Raw genomic sequence first — 17405 nt, forward strand, 5'->3', positions numbered from 1 at the left:
GTAAAAAAATAAAATAAATGCTGCTATTTTCTTAGTGCAATACTACATGAGCCAAGTAAAAAATGTTTTTCTTAGCCTCAAATAGATATACTTTGCACCTTTTGTACCTGTTTCGTATCTCTGCTCTTGTATTTATGTATTACGCTCTGTTTTCCCTGTCTAATGTTTTAGTTTTTATGTGTTTTCTTTGTGAGGACTGCAGATGTAAAATTAGCATCTTTGCTAAGTCCGGTGTATTTACATTTCATTAACATGTACTGTATCGCATTACCACATAATGAATGCGGTGTCCTGTCTAGATAAACAAATAAGATAAAGTAAAGCATGAGTCACATACAAAGGTCAGGGACGTGCACAGATAGACTCTAGGTGGTGCTAGGGAACCTGCCCTTTGCCCTCTTGACCAGAAGTGCCCTTTTTCAGTTTACAACAGGGGTCTTCAACAGAAGGTCCGGGACCCCTAGGGGGTCCTCAGAGTTACTACAGGGGGTCCGCCAAATCTTTATGTGATAAGATAACCACTCGAAATCTAGCATCCCTTTTCTGAGGAGAACTTTAGCCAAAAATAGCAGATCTACAAGCCCACAACGCCTCGCGCTGCGAGGCGTTGTGGGTGTGTAGAGGGAAAAAAGAGCAGACCAAGTAAACAAAAAAATGTATAATTTACTTGAGCACCTGCCCCTCAAAATGTCTGTGCACGCCACTGACAAAGGTTATAGTGTACAGTGAGAATACTCTCTCTCTCTCTTTCTGTCTCTCTCTCTCTCAGTCTCAGTCTCTGTCTCTGTATTGTGGTGTCGCAGTCTGAGACGGAGGTGTCGGTGACATAATTGGTGACAGATTACACACGGAGGTAGATGATTGCTTTCATTTTTGTGGATAATACCTTATGGACAAATGCCTAGTCTCATTCTGTTTTAAACCCTTGGATCCCCAAACGAGGAGGAGAGGTCATTTCTGACGACCCCCCTCTATAAATAACCACCACATTTCAGGGTCAAATTGGGTTCACCTCTTAAAGGATGACTTCACCCATTTTCGACCCATCTTCATATAAGTGGTCCTCACTAATGCGTATTATATGGTAAAAAACAAACCAAAAAAACTCTGTGTCTCATAGGAGGGCTGTGGACAGTTCAGAAACCCGCCTACCAGTGACATCATCGTTAGGCAGGTTTTTTTCTTTTTTTAAAAAACAATTATTTCACTTTTTTTATTTTGAACGTGAGAACAATGGCTTCTATTATAGCACGGCAACTTTCCAGGAATAGAAAGCCTGCAGTTTCCATTAGGTTGGATTCCCCATCGATGATGTCACTGGTAGGGAAGGTTTCTGAACTGTCCACAGCCCTCCTCCGATACACATACTGTATAATGAGCATTAGTGAGGATTATATGAATGTTAAGTTTAAACAATGATTTATTTTCTCAAAATTGTCAAGGTTGAAAATGGGTGAAGTCGTCCTTTAAATGATGACAAATGAAAGCTCAATACTGAATGAACAGTAACACATGTAATTTCAACTTGAAGTTGAGGGTTGGAGTAGAAAGAATATCATTATTTTTTTTCAGGAATAAAATGTGTTGTGCATGTCTGATAATGTAACTCTTACCTGCAAATGAAGTATGGTGGACAGTTGAATGTATACCTGCAGTGTCTGTCTGTCTGTCTGTGTGGATATGGGTGTATCTTTGCTCTCTGCTGTGTGTAGCTGTGACACCCAGGAGGCCCCTTTTATAGGCTGCTTTATAGTGCGTGCGTGCGTGCGTGCATGCGTGCGTGCGTGCTGCGTGCGTGCTGCGTGCATGCGCGTGTGTGTGTGTGTGTGTCCGCTCTGTGTGGGGCTGGGATGTATAGCCACCTCACAGCCAGCCGATGACAGGGCCTAAAAATACTACAAAGCTACTGATAGACACTTTAACGGCACAAACGTTCCAGAGGGAGAGAGAGAGGTTCCAGAGAGAGAGAGAGAGAGAGAGAGAGAGAGAGAGAGAGAGAGAGAGAGAGAGAGAGAGAGAGAGAGAGAGAGAGAGAGAGAGAGAGAGAGAGAGAGAGAGAGAGAGATTTTGGTGTGATGAACACAACAACTGTAGACCCCCTGGACGCCCCCCCCACACACAAACGCACACATGCATCCACATGGGCAAATTACATCATCAACTTGCGACAGGCATTGCCCCTATTGAGTGAAAGATTAACTATTTCTAAAATAAATAAAATATGTAAGGTGTTTTTACATTACATTTTAGTTATAGAGGACAATTGTAATGTATTATGGTATATTTGGCTTATTAGCCAGAGATCCTTTTCAATAACCACAAAGTCCTCAAGTAATCCAGTAAGAAAGCTTTACCAGCCAATTATAGGTACTTCCATCCATCCATCCGGACGGATGGATAGTGAATTTCTTTCTTTCTAGGTGTCATTTTTTTCCCCTGATAACTTCTTCCTCAGTAATGTATTCATTCACCTACAAAATAGGAGACATTAATTAACGTTCGCTAATTTGAACTCAAGAGCCCTGGAATTTGAATTGTATAATTATTTGCTATCATAACAGGCTGGAATTTAATTAGTGTGTGATTGCGGTGCGCTCGTGTCTTCCCTTTCACTGCAAACTGAAAAGGGAGGAAGAAATTCAACCTTTAAAAAAAGTACAGCATTCTTGAATGGTAACAGCTAGGCTTCATTACCAGCACTTTCTATGCATTTGTAAAACAGTGGTTCTCAAACATTTCCATGTCAAGGACCCCCAAATTTAAATGTATTTGGCCGCAGACAATCATTTGAAAAGCTGTTGTGCCAGGGACCCCGATTTTGGTATTAAACATATTTCAAATCATTCAAATGAATTCTTCAAGAAATATGTCAAAGTCACAGCACAACGTGTTTTGGGAAATTATATTCACTGGTTTTCTCCCTCAAAATGAATTGAGGAGCATTTTACCCATTAAAACCGGTAAAGCGTCTGTGTCAATTTAGATTTTAGTGTTGGCTATTCTAAAATAGCAGATCTACAAGCTCACAATGTGTCACTTTGTACATCACGGCAAGCATGTAGATGTGCTATTTTAAACACAAATCTTCTCTTCTGGTGGTCCCTGGCACAAAACGTTTTCAGATGGCGGCCGGCGGCCAAATTCATGATTTCATTTTGGGGGTCCTTGAGAACTACTGATTTAGAAGGCATTTGTAGAATTGTATTCAGGTCTTAATGGGTTAAAGGGACACATGTTTTGTGTTGTTTTGACTTTAACAACCCCAATTAATCATGATTAGACGTAGGCGTAACTCTTTTGCTGGATCTCACCTCTGTTTTTTGCTGGCATTTAGGGATCTGCTGTAACTGATACGGAAAGCTTTTGCCAAGAGGTCACAGGCGCCTTCGGGGTTAATGAGCAACAATTAGGTAATCAGTGACCCTGGGCTCTGGTTGACCTGACCGGTCTGTCTCCCACTGGTTAGACCAAACAGCAGAATGGAAGAGAGTGTGAGAAACCCAGTAGTGGAAGAAGTACTCAGATTAGGGATATTTCACTTTCAAACATGTTTGGGCTCATTTTAACGTCTACTCAGGCTGATGAGCACCCCAGTTTTTCAGTTGCTTGATTCACTATTTAGGCATTTGATTTTCATTTTATCAGACACCTTGTCCTATATATGATAGATTTATCGAAAACACCTGTCTTTGGTTCTGGTGGCTTCCTTCTGTTCCTTCTGGTGTTGTCCTTCTAATACTTGAGGGAGCTGGGATTTTTTCAATATTTAGTTATTTTTAGGCGGGGATTTAAAAAAAAGAAAAAGAAAAAACACAGCCTTTTATTACACTGTCCCGGGGCGCAGTCTAGAGAAAGAGAGAAGAAAGAGAAAAAGAGAAAGAAACATATAGGACAAGACAATGAAGACTAGACTAGGACAACATGAACTCAGTAACACTGTCAGTCAGTCAGTCAGACACACACACACACACACACACACACACACACACACACACACACACACACACACACACACACACACACACACACACACACACACACACACACACACACACACACACACACACACACACACACACACACACCAGTACATGTACTTAGTTATACTCTCCACCCCTGGAGAGAGTAGAGACTCAGAGGTGAACTGTGGTCTCCAGAAGAAATGGAGCCATAATGACACCTGATGGGTGACATATTTTCTGTCAGGGAGCGGTGCCAGGAGGCAGTGAGGTGGCACTAATAAGTTCCACAAGGTGGAACTTTACTTCAGATCAAGGTGTCTTGGCTGTGGAAGTGACTATTCTCTAAAGGCTTTTTGTGACAAGTTCTCATAACACCAAAAGGCGTTTAGTCTTTGAGCCCGGCTGAAATCGTGGGCTCACTAAATAAGCTCTTTTTGACAAAAAAAAAAACCTAAGCGAACCATCATGCCGTGCCATATTTCACAGGTACTGGATTTGTTTCCATAAATACGCTACGACTCGGTTTCAGATGAGGTTCTCACAACCATATTTCAGTAATTTGGGCCCTGCTCAGCAGGTAGTACTGACCCTGAGTTCACATTCAACAGGACGTGTTTGTTTATTAAGGATCCCTATTAGTCTACACCGTAGTGGAGACTATTCTTCCTGGGTCCAGGCAAAAAAAAACTCACAATACATAAAATGCAGTACAGCATGGTCAAATACACAAAATTAGAGAACAAAATTTACCTTAAAAGTAAAATAAGACAAATAAAACAGGTTTGTCTGTCTGGAAAAAAACAATAATAATAACCTAATCTAATCTAATTTACTTTCTGATAATTGCTTCCTTAAGTTTATTTTTGAAACCACATTTAGTTCTAGTTAGAGTCAAATGTGGGGGGAGCACATTCCAGCGTGCAATGGCTCTGTACATCTTAAGTGCATTGCTTCTGGATAGAGGTAAGGTAAAGTGACAGCTTTCTATAACCATGTCTATCATTTATTGGTAATAGCTGTAAAAATAAACTGAAGGGTTTCCGTGAGGAAAAGACGTTCTTTAACATGTGAACTGCACTTTAGAACACTGGCACTCTCAGTGGTGTGCTCTAGTTTTATTTTGGAGGGATATGATTATCATTCCCTGCACGACATGAGCGTGGTCGTGGAGATACACGTTTTCAATGGATGAAATAGTTAGAAGAGGGCTAGGCTTGGCTGTGAACACTTTCTGCAGGTCACACTACGTATATAGCGTAGCACGGTAGAACACACACCCTTATGTGTCCGACTCACAAGGGTTACAGACCCATCTCATCTGGCCTTGCATTTGAATCTGCCATGCATTTGCACACCCTTAACCGGGTTAGACCGGGAACGCATCTGTGTGTCATTTTAAGATTTCTTTGGCTATTCAAAACATAGCAGATATACAAGCTCATAGCGCGGCACCAAATGTTGCGATATGAGCTTGTAGATGTGCTTTTTTTTTGGAAAAATCATGACAATTTGTGCAAATCTTTGAATATATATTTTTTAAGCAAACATTTGTAAAATTATTTTATTCCAGGGACCCCCCAGAAGCAAAGATTTGAGTTACAAATGTTTGCTTTAAAATATATACATATTCAAACTTCACGATTTAAAAAAGAATAGCAGATCTACAAGCTCAAAGTGCGGCACTCGGTGCCGCGCTATGAGCTATGAGCAGTATATCTGCTTTTTTTGAATAGCCAAAGAAATCTAAAATGACAGAGATGCATCCCTGGATTGAATGGGTTAAGAGACCAAATATGGACTGTAATGGTTAATATCATTCATTCATTTATGGCATGCTTTGTTTAAGCCTCAGAATAAAGCATACCCGTTCTGACTGCATCATTCATTCATTTCTAAAATGCAATACTTTAGTAAGGCCTTATCATAATAATGACCCCGAAAGTGTTTAACCTTACAATGTTTCACCATACAAGGCGGCTTCTGTTTGCATTATGAAAATTGCTTTGTGTCTTCAATCACTGAACTTTCAATAGCTGGCATTTGTGTTTCCATCTGATGATGAACATGCCTTCTCCTCCTGGCTTCAATCTGCACAAAACTTGACATTTCTTGATACAGTATGTATACTCTAGCACTTGTGAACGATTTCTGTTCCCTGGAGTTTCCATGACTACATACAGTTTTACTGCCAGCTGCCAAGCTGCGACTGCTAAGAAAGCCACAAGAGACGTTCTTTTAGAATGACATGACACAGTACCTTCAGTACACCAAAAAACAATACTTATGTGTCAGTGATGTATCACTGCTAACTATTTAGCTGCTGGGCACAATGATGCTCAAAGGCCCATTTTCTACCGGGTTTGAACCGGTTCCGTTCTTTTTTTCCTGCCTAATTTTGAACCAGTACAGAGTGTTTCCACTGAAAATGAATTGGTTCAGAACTGGAATGAAAAAAATACTTGCTGTTTCTGCGCCAGAAAAAACAAAGTGGGCGTGTCACTATTCTACAGGTTGGAAGATGCAGATGCGATATAAACAATGGCATAAGCAAGCAAAAAATCATTATAAAAGAAACTGTAAATGCAATTGAATTTGCCCTGCCAAATGGACTCTTTGACCGGTCGTAGTCAACATCGCTGGCCAGGCCTGGAATTGAACCAGGGGAAAACGGAGACTCTTGCTTCCCTGGCGGGCTCTCTAACTCTAACCATTCAGCTACTGCCCCCTAGCTCTCCTTACCACTGGTGTAAACACAGGCCATTTTGTGAAAGCACCGAGGTTCCAAGAATCCAGAACGGAACCAGTTCTAGAACAAATGTCCTTTTGGTTTTGAACACTGGAGAGGGGCTGCAGTGCTCTTCCCTAGCAATAGGGGGAGGCATAGCCCAGATTATTTATCAAACTAGATTGACTGATCTAGATCATTGGTTCTCAAAGTGGGGTCCGGGGACCCCCAGGGGTACTTGAGGGGGTTCCAGGGGGTCCCCAGCTAAATGATGGACAGGGACCAAATGGACCCTTATGGGTCTGTAACTCTGAGAGTGTACAAATGGAACCAACTGGACCCTAACGGGTCCATTTGGTTCCATTTGTACACTCTCAGAGTTAAATTAACATTGGTTTTACAATATGAGTGTGGGTCCCAGAGACATACATGCCATTAAATGGGGGTCCGTAGCCCTAATACATGTCAAACTGGGGGTCCTTGAAATTAATATGGTTGAAAATCACTGCTAGAGAGCTGTAAAAATCTTCTCTTATGGGGGTCCCTGGCTTATCTTTTCAAATGGGGGTCCGCGGTCTAATAAGTGTCTATTTGGGGGTCCTTGGCACGAAAACGTTTGAGAACCACTGATCTAGATCAGTGTTTCTCAGACAATGGGCCGGGACCCATTTCTTGGGTCAATAATTCAAAAGAATCAGGAGGACCATTATTATTATTATTACTATCATTAATGTTATTGTTATTTGTCTTCTGTTTCTATGCACTTGCATTAATACAAAATAGATAAACATACTGTACATCCATTGTGGCATTTAGGACACAACATCAAAACAACTTAAAAACTTGAACATGTCCTCATGGACCCTTTTCACATGGCAGCCATTTGCCGGGTAAACACAGCTGAAAGTAATGACATTAATTGTGGGTGTCTTTCATTTCAGTGTAAACTGTACAGGAGCTGCTGTCCATGCTGACACTAAATGAATCACACCCTCAATTAATGTTCATTTCCTTCAGCTGTGTTTGCCTGTCAAATGGGGGCTGCTGTTATACAAGGGTCTAATGGGAGCATGCAGTCAGTCCCCCAAGGATTCAGGGGAGCCGCCACGTTTCTGGCTTCCTTTCTGTTCCCATGATGCAGTGCAAAGAATGTTCCATAAGTACCCCCTGCCATGGGTGTGAGGGCTGGGGTTGAGATGAGTTATTAGTCAGGCTTATTAGATAGTATGTGGGACTGGGGAGGTTCCAGTGTTGTCATGGCTGTCCTCTATCGTGTTGTTGCACTCTAAAGCAGTGGTTCTCAAACCTTTTCAGGTCAAGTACCCCTAAATGAATGCGGATTTGGTCGCGGACCCCCATCTGAAAAGAGTTCCAGATGTGGTGTTAAAAATGTAAAAAAAATATTCAAACATTTTCAAAGAATATCAAGATTTTTGGAAAATAGCTGATGTATGTAGGGCCCTGGGGGTCCCCGGACCCCACTTTGGGAACCCCTGCATTAGACCACGGACCACCATAACTCTCAGAGTTACAGAAACATAAGGGTCCATTTGGTTACTAACTATGCAACATTTATCTGGGTACCCCCTGGAACCCACTCAAGGACCCCTGGGGGTCCCCGGACCCCACTTTGAGCACCATGGCTCTAAAGGTCATTACGATTATGCGAATATACGCAAAATTCGGACTCGGTCCGAATAAATAAAAGGCGCTTTTTCACTCCGCAAAACTGATGTGGAGGCTTGCATTGACTTGATAGGGTTTTAAAAAAGAAAAAGTATTATTCGCATGAAAAAAACGCCCCCGGTGTGTAACAGTACGCTTTAACAGCGGGCGACTCTCCGGACGATTGCGGGACGACATCGTCCAAAAGATAAATAAAATCCATCTTTTCAGATCAATATCGTCCCCCCGCCCACTTCGCCTCTTCGCCCAGCTATCGCCAGTAGTTGCCGGCTCTCATAGACATATAATGCACTTCCGGAGAATACTATCCTGAATCGCCCGCTGTTAAAACGCACCGTTAGGACCTTAAGGCAGTAGTTCTCAAACTTTTTTTTTTGCCAAGGACCCCCAAATTGATATATATTTGCCTTCTGAAAATGTTTTGCGCCAGGGACAACCCCTGAAGAGAGGATTTGTGTAAAAAATAAATAAACAAGCACGTATATCTGCTATTTTAATAGCCAACGTATACAATATAAAACACTTAAACACCATGTCAGTGGCGTGCATAGACATTTTGAGGGGCAGGTGCTCAAGCGCGAGGCGTTGTGGGCTTGTAGATCTGCTATTTTTGGCTAAAGTTCTCCTCAGAAAAGGGATGCTAGGTTTGGAGTGGTTATGGTAAAAAGAAAAATCATATCACATAAAGATTTGGCGGACCCCCTGTAGTAACTCTGAGGACCCCCTAGGGGTCCCGGACCCCCTGTTGAAGACCCCTGCTGTAAACTGAAAAAAAAAACACGTTTTTTTCTTCTTCTTTTCAAAAGGGCACTTCTGGTCAAGAGGGCAAAGGGCAGGTGCTCTAACACCACCTAGAGTCTCTCTGTGCACGTCCCTGCACCACGTATAAAACTCTTTGAGAACCCCCGCTCTATGGTACAGGCCAATACTGTGGCATGGAAGTACTCATTATGCGTCCGACATGGCTCTCGTCAGAAAGGTGGTCTACTTCTGAAGTTTTGCTTGCTAGATTAGCTTTTGACTTTTCCCCTAGATGTTTCTTCTCCTCTGGTCTAGTGATTCTTTCTCCCGTCCTCATACACTGCCTGAGGTACCATAGTTACAGTTCATTATAGCAGTGGTTATCAAACTTTTTCATGTCAAGGACCCCCAAATTGACACTTATTAGCCCGCGGACCCCCATTTCAAAAGATATGCCAGGGACCCCCATAAGAGAAGATTTTTTACGGCTCTAGCAGTGATTCTCAACTATTTTAATTTCAAGGACCCCCTGTTTGACATGCATTAGAGGCTACAGACCCCCATTTAATGGCATTTCTATCACTTGGACCGCAATTTATATTGTAAAATCTATGTCAATTTAACTCTGAGAGTGTACAAATGGAACCAAATGGACCCGTTAGGGTCCATTTTGTTCCATTTGTACACTCTCAGAGTTACAGACCCATAAGGGTCCATTTGGTGCCTAATCTATCATGTAGCTGGGGACCCCCTGGAACTCCCTCAAGGACCCCTGGGGGTCCCCGGACCCCACTTTGAGAACCAATGCATTATAGTATTGTGAGAACCAATGCATTATAGTACTGTAAGTACACTATCTGACATATACAACAGTATGCACTGTTGTATATTTTATTCATTATTGATGGTGCTTTTTTTTGTGATGTCTTGTCTTTACCCTGCTGTATCTGTATCTTGCCCTGTAACTGTATCTTACCGGCAGTGCTACCTTTCGCTACTGAATTTCCCTTGCAGGATCAATAAACGTATCTGATCTTGCTGGGGGTGGGCGTTGGGTGACTGTGAGCCTGAGTGGTGCAGGAAACTGTCATGTCAGATATGACAATACCGCAATGTTTTGTCCTTGATTGCCATGCCTTCATTTATGTATTTATTACTATGAGCCTCAACTAAGAGGACATCTGTCCACTATGCAGATCTATTTACAACTCACAGTTCAGTAAGCAAACCATGTTTTCACCTGTTGGTATAGTCTGTCAGGGTAACTATTTGTAAATCTTGCCATCTTGTCTCAGAGAGCTCTCGACTTTTGCTAATAAATATGTTGACTTATTCCACTGTACCCTTGTGGGAATAGTTCATACTATTCTTCATACTGAAGTAAAGTATACTTATAATAACTGCCATAAAACTTCAACTCCAACTCAACTTTATTGCAAACGTCACAGGTTTACAGGTGTAACGACAAAAAAAAAAAAACACTCTACAATACTTGTATCCATGGATGCAAGTGTCTATGTAAGCTTACTGTATACACTTGTGTCCCGAATGATAAATACCTCAATGTCTAGAGACCCCCAGAGCCTATACCACCCCAATGAACAGTCACTTGACATGCTTCAAAACTGGTTTTAGGAAAACATGATTTCAGATTCATGGACTGCTACCTCTTGCAGACCAGGGGGACCGCATGCTGTGTACACGGTGGCTGCTCTGTAAAGTCTGGTGTGAAGTGCTCTGCAGGAAGAGGTAATCTACAACACAAACACAAAATCCATTCATAGCAAACTGTTGGAAGAAAAGCTTTCTCAGATGATGTCTTGAATGGCACAATGAAAGAACACGCTTCACATTGTGGGATATATAACTTTCTGTACCATTGGTTCTCAAAGTGGGGTCCGGGGACCCCAGCTAAATGTGTTAAAAGAGCATCACAATCATTTTAACCGGTTGATCCATTTATATGATCTACAGCGCGCTGCGAGCTTGTACATCTGCTATTTATTTTTTGTTTGTTTTAAAAAAAATGTTTGGAAAATTTTGATTAATTAAAAAAAAAAACACACACACAAATCTTCTCTTCTGTGGGTCCCTGGCACAAAACATTTTCAGATGGGGGTCAGTGGCCATGTATCAATTTGGGGATCCTTAATTGGCATGAATACATTTCAGAACCACTGATCTAAACACAGGGATGGAGATGGAGGGATGCATCCATACCTCCATCTACATAACCTCGCATCACCAGTCTTTCCACCTCGGAGGAAACCCTGGTCTGCGTTACTAAAGACCCATATGATCCGGTCTAGGCCACGCCTACTGGAAAAAAAAGAAAAAATGATCCTCTTTCCGGATTCTGCCCATCCGGTTTTGCGGTGCCGCTTTGTTTTGGTTCCCCGATCCCTATTTAAATGGAATAGAATTTCCCCGTGGGATAATACAGACGCTAAATAGTCTCCGGATAGTGCACGCACATTTACATTAAAAAAATAAGCTAAACTATGCCGCATCAAGGATTTTATTAGCACGGACCTATTTTGGGGTGAGACGTCTTTCCGGTTCTGCCCATCTGGCCACTTTTTTTTTTTGTTTACTTCCGCTCCCGACCGGATCATATACCCGAAAAGGAACGCTGCCCAGGCTACCAACTACAGGAAGCCTGTGGAGCGTAATACCCTCCTCCTCACCACAACAGCAACCACCCAGACCACTCTAAACACAACAGACCCTTATACTGATAAGGACAACTTGCTCAGAACTGAATCAATTCAAATGTGGGGCAGAAATCAATTTGCCCATTGCGCGCGTGCGTGTGTGTGTGTGTGAACATGCAATGATTGATCGCTTTTCAGAAGCTTCACTCAACCACCTGTGCTCAAGAGTTATAATGGGAGTCAGGGAGTATTTATGTTGCCACTCAAGAGTCATTTTGTCGCAAGTAATGGGCTTTTCTCCACTAATTCCAATTAATTACACCTGGGGGGCTTTCATCTGTCAAGTAGTCAAGCAAGCATTGTCTCAGTTTTATTTTTAAATTATTATACTGGAATGGAAGAAAAGACCACAGGAGTGAAAAGCTTTGATTAGTTGGCCTCTAATCTATAGGAACCATGTTGCATGTTTTAAAGCGGTGTTGAACTTTGGCAGACCCATGTCACGATGTAAGTCCAAATATTGTTGATGGATCATCTTTAGCTGTTGTTTCCGTGCTCTGTGATCAGGGAACCAGAACAGTAAGTGATTCCACTCACTCTCACTCACTGTATCATACAGTCTGTAGAGTCTCAGAGGCCTCATTATAAAAAAAGAAAGTAGGGGATGCCCAAAAAATTGCCACATTTCAAAGATAAGAAAATAGCCGATCTTATATATACACATACAGTATATAAAATCAGTGTTGTAGTGGTGATTTTTTTAACTGGTGGGACGCTATTTTAATGACGTCACACACACACACAAGTCACGTGCACACACGCACACGTCACTTGAGCGATCGCCGATTGAAATAACCTCTTTAATATGTAGGCCTATTTATGAACCCACACTATATCAAATTGTATTATAGATTTACTTGCATAATGGGGATACATTTACCTTGCAGACGTCACCTCTGTAATTTAGTTCCTGAATCCATCAGCCACCACTGTTATCCAGACGTTCTCTTTGGACTGTTTCAGATCATCTGACAGTATACCATGCCTACACACCTATACAGTACTTAGCAGCCCACACGGAAAGGAAATATATGAACATACATTTTTAAAATATATGTCACATATATGTTCAGCATATATGTGACATATTCGAAATTGGCCGCCTACATATATGTATATTACATATATGTACATATATGCACATATATGTCTATATATGTTTAGAACATATATGTAGGTGGCCAATTTCGAATATGTCACATATATGTATATTACATATATGCACATATATGTCTATATATGTTTAGAACATATATGTAGGCGGCCAATTTCGAATATGTCACATATATGTATTCAATATATATGTTAAATATGCACATATATGTATTTAATATATATGTTAAATATATGTCATATATGTTTATTTACACATTTGTTCAGGAATACATGCATATACCTACCTACATAAATAAATAAAAAACAAATCTAAAAGTCATTAACATTCATTTATTCAGGAAAAACAAAACAAATTATATATATATTGTTCACGCCTCTACCACATCCTTCCTATCATAGGCATGTTTTTAATATTTGTTTCAGTATAAAACAAACAAAATAGCTGATCAACAACCTCACAATTAACATTGGAGCACAGCCTTCTTTCCCATCATGGGCATGTTTTCAATATTTTTGTTTCAATATAAAACAAACAAAATAGCTGATCTACAAGCTCACAAAACATTGGCGCACAGCTTTCTTTCCCATCATGGGCATGTTTTCAATATTTGAGTTTCAATATAAAACAGACAAAATAGCTAATCTACAAGCTCACAAAACATTGGAGCACAGCTTTCTTCACTTAGTCTGCCTTTGGCGATAACGGAGCTCTGTCAGCTTGGAATTGATGGCTGTACCCAGCTGGCCTTTGGTTGCATGTGGCCACTTCTTCTGTGTTGCCTCTACAGAGAAGAGAAAGGGAGATAATGAGCTAGAAGACAGGACCAAATGCTCAGTCTAATATAGACTCCAAGCATTCCACTCCATGGCAAGAGGAACAATTTGATTAGTGATTTTAGTCATGATCTTTTCTTAATATTAAAATTATATAGAACTTTCTGAAAATTCAGTGCATTTATTGAGTCTGTCCAAGTTTACAATTATTAGTGACAACTTGTCAAATGATCTCATGGTATGTTTGACATCACATGAACTGCACTTGTACGAACAACAGATTATCAGCACAGGTTGTTTACCAGTAAGAGCAATAAGATATGCTTCGCAATCAAGCAAATAAATTAAAGGCATGAATGAAAATGAATTAAAGGCATGGTCTGGTCATTGCGTGAGTATGGGTGAAGGAGGGATGAAGATGCCGGTGTTCTAACAGTGTTCTAACACAGAGGACCACCACAGTGGAAGCAGACTAAGCCAGATCTATTAGAATCCTGTGATCAGGAAGTGAGCAATTGGAAAGTTGGTGTATGATCACCCTACAGTAGATGCCAAGCCGTACAAGATACCAATGGTGTCGATGCTTACCTGATGCCGTCTCCACTGATAGCTAATAAATAGTGAAACAGGGATGTTAAAGTAGCCAACTTAAGGCATCAGCTATTACTATTACCCATTTTCCTTTCTCAATTCTTTTGTTTTTACTCACCAATTATGGCTGTCTTTTTCTCAGCGTCCAGGGCTTCCAGCTGATCCCCTTCACCTCGCTTTGGCTTGCCACCTTAAGAAATATTTCATGATTATTATTTTAGAGGAGAAGAATGTCAAACAACAACAAAAAAAGTATCAAACGAAAGTACACAGTATCCCAAAATTAAATAAAAAATAAAGACATCATCAGACTAATGCAAGTAAAGACATCATGTAGCAGCAGATATTCTTTTCACCTGAAAATCGTCTTCGCACTTCTTCTTGTCGTGTCCAGTCTTTGCACTGGTGCTCACTGCCAGCCAGGTGTTTCTTTCAGCAACTGTGATAGTAGAAATATTTTAAAACATTATTTGTGTGTTAGTAATTTAAAAAGTAATGTTAACTCATCAGATTGCTCATAATTTGCGCCACCGTGCCCCCTTCTCATAATTCATTCAGTTCTTCTGATGAACTTGGCGTTTTCACAATGCACAATGCAGAACTGAATAATGAACTCATGTTATACAAATCAGTGGTTCTCAAACATGTTCATGTCAAGTACCCCCTAATTAGTATGTACTTGGCTATGCAGACTCAAGATTTGACAAAAGTGCTTCAAAAATATTCCACACATATTGTTTACAGTGTTCTTTAGTTTTTTAATAGCTGGTAGATCTGCTATTTTCAAATAGGCACTTTGTATAGGGTTTAAGTGGTTAAACTGATTTTGATGCTTTACCAGGGGACCACCTAGAAACCCCCCAATGACCCCTGGGGGTCCCTGGTGCTCACTTTGAGAACCATTACCTGCTTTTGTTAGCTACTGTCTCTGTAGGTTCAAAATTCACAGATATAATAATAACAATAATAATAATAATAATAATAATAATAATAATAATAATAATAATAATAATAATAATAATGAATTACAGTTAAAACAAACGCCAACATTAGCTCACTGAGGTGGACTGATTTATACCTAAAATAAACACTCATTATGCACCACATGGAAATTAATTAGCCCTGAAACATGAGAAATGAATATGCTAATGCCATATCTAAGACTGTGTTACACAACCCAAAAACCTTATCTCAAGCTCACAATGCGTCGCTGTGAGCTTGTAGATCAGTGATTTTTGGGAGTGCAACACAGTCTTACGACAAAACATAATTTAAGCTGAACCGGAGCGAATCACTGTATCATGACAGTCATGACGAAACTTCAACCTGGTGTTTGCACTTTATCCATTTACGGCCCTACATCTACATACACGTTCTGATTTCAGATATATAGTGCTCAACTCCTGGCCACGGATGTTACAATTCACTTCGGGTGGGTGTAAGTACTCGTATTATTCCGGATGGTTCAATAAAAAGCATTTTAATCCGATCGGTGGCCATTGTGTCATAGAGTTATAATGTATCAGAGTGCAGTACACCTCCCAACCAATAGGGTCGCGTAGTTGAAAGCATGAGGAAATACGGAAAAAATGGCCACCGATCGAATTAAAATGCTTTTTATTGAACAATACAGACAATACAGGTATTTCCGAGTGCCCTAGTAGACTTGTAACATCCGTGGCCATGGAGTAAGCACTTTATATTTAAAATCTGAACGTGTATGTGGATGTACAGGTTGTAAATAGAGAAAGTACAAAAACCAGGTTGCAGTTCAGCCATGACGCTCATGACGGAGCGTCGTGTGATCCATGGCTAATACGCTAATATAATTGAACTTTTACGATACTAACAAGTTGGATAACATAATTCCATAAACTAATTAAAGAACTTACCTGCTATCTAGTAGAGTAGAAGCACGGAAGCACCCGATTTGTTTGTAAATAAATGTTCGCCGACAGACGTTAGATCCACCTGACGAATTCAAAACGAATAGGCTCCGCCCAGAGCTGCGTGACGTATTTCTGTGAGCGTGGTTCTCAACCTGTGGGTCGGGAACCACAGGGGGGTCCCCATATGATTTTGGGGAGTTTCCCAGATGACAGTGAAGTAAAATTTAAGTAAACTTTTTAATACCTTAAAAATAAATAAAAGAAAGCAAAGAAAAAGACTATTACTGCATCAAAAGTAATCAACAAACTATACAAAAAAAATGGTCAAACATTGGCCAAATTGCCAAAAATATAAGAAAGAGGCAAACATAACCCATCAAGCCGTTGTTGTGAGCTTGTAGATCGGCTATTTTCACAATATTGATCTGTGGAGTCAAACTAAATGCATCAACTCCTACATTCCAAATACATATTAGGGTTGGGGGTCCCCAGTTCAAATATGATTATTTTGGGGGATCTCGGCCTGAAAAGGTTGAGAACCACTGCTGTAAGTAACAGGATAGATGGGCACGGCATGGGATATCTGCACACCTCAATGTAAATTGGCTATTTTGTCCAAAATGTAAAAAAAAAAAAAAGGAAAATATTTGTAAGTAAAATAAAGTATACATGATTAGAACATTCTTAAACATTCGACAATTAGGGTCTAATATTTCCATAATTGCTACAAAATTGCTACAAAACCTGTATAGCAGTCATTTGGGGCATAAACAAGAAGTTGAAGGATACAACTACTAATGATAATAATAACTGATAATGATGAGTATGTTCACATCATGTAAAACATTTTAAATTGTTGTGCCTCTAGAAGGCAATGGAAAACAGAAAGGTCTTTAGTTGTGTTTTAAAATAAATAAGAGTGGCAGCAGACCTAATTAAACAATATTGTCTTTATGTTATAATTCCACAATCCACAAACCACAATCTACATTGAATGGAAATACATACAATAATGAATACATTTTCTTATATAACTTTGGACTGATATGCACATATTACCTTGCAAATAAAAAAGGGAGATATGAGCTATATATATATATAGGCATTATGTATGACATATATGCAAAAAGTCAAATACATATTAGCTATATATGTAGGCATATATGTAGGCATTTATGACATATATGCAAATATATGAACCTGATTG

The 17405-nt window shown here is 40.2% G+C and overlaps 1 long non-coding RNA gene across 1 annotated transcript; it reads right to left on the bottom strand.

Moving 5' to 3' along the window:
• Nucleotides 1-13447: 13447 nt before the first annotated feature.
• Nucleotides 13448-16288, bottom strand: LOC311065514. Its single transcript, XR_014602841.1, has 4 exons — nt 16202-16288; nt 14666-14748; nt 14428-14499; nt 13448-13726 (listed from the first exon to the last, which is right to left on the bottom strand). It is a non-coding gene; the product is annotated as an uncharacterized lncRNA (long non-coding RNA).
• Nucleotides 16289-17405: the final 1117 nt, after the last annotated feature.

The sequence above is a fragment of the Gymnoscopelus microlampas genome, assembly GCF_963454915.1.
Source record: "Gymnoscopelus microlampas genome assembly, chromosome: 18".
Lineage (NCBI taxonomy): Eukaryota > Metazoa > Chordata > Actinopteri > Myctophiformes > Myctophidae > Gymnoscopelus > Gymnoscopelus microlampas.